The sequence below is a fragment of the Penaeus monodon genome, chromosome 20 (genome assembly GCF_015228065.2).
Source record: "Penaeus monodon isolate SGIC_2016 chromosome 20, NSTDA_Pmon_1, whole genome shotgun sequence".
In the NCBI taxonomy this organism is placed as follows: Eukaryota; Metazoa; Arthropoda; class Malacostraca; order Decapoda; family Penaeidae; genus Penaeus; species Penaeus monodon.
In genome coordinates this window covers 18160252-18160898 of record NC_051405.1, presented here as the reverse complement: position 1 = coordinate 18160898, position 647 = coordinate 18160252, and positions in this window count along the sequence as shown.

Below are 647 nucleotides of genomic sequence, written 5' to 3'. Positions count from 1 at the left end.
CCTTTTAATAATTGATGACAATATTATGGATGTAGAGCATTGCTTATAAAGGCATTGTATCTTGGCCAACAGTCATTTGAGCTAGATGTGAACAACGTAAGTTCTGCATTAATCTTTTGTAGCACATTTTGGATGCAACATTTTTTGTACCCTATGTAGAGACTAGGTAACACTAGACATTGCAAATTCACCCCTATTTTTTCACAGTACTTTATTAGGACTATTCACTGTCCCATGTAATAATGATATTTTTGGACAAACTCCATTCACATAAGCTCAATTCAGGCAGCTATCCCTGCCACCAGCACTTTAATGTTTTGGTTATTATAAAACTCTCCGGACCAAGAGTTTATCAGTTTTGGTCAAATTTATTTTATCATGTAGTGCATAGAGGGTCACATCCCCTTTGAAAGTATAATAATATTCATACTTAAAGATACACTATATCCCTTTTTTTTTATTAATTAATGAAAGCTTGGATCATATGTCCTTTAGGTTTCATCTACTCAGACTCAATAATGATACTAATCTAAGCAGACTAGTCACTGAAAAAATCCTTAGACAAGAGATGTAGGCTTAAATTCTAGGTTAATGCACCCTTTGCACTGAATTTAGCTTTTCCTAGTGGTCTTGTGGTATGCCATGTC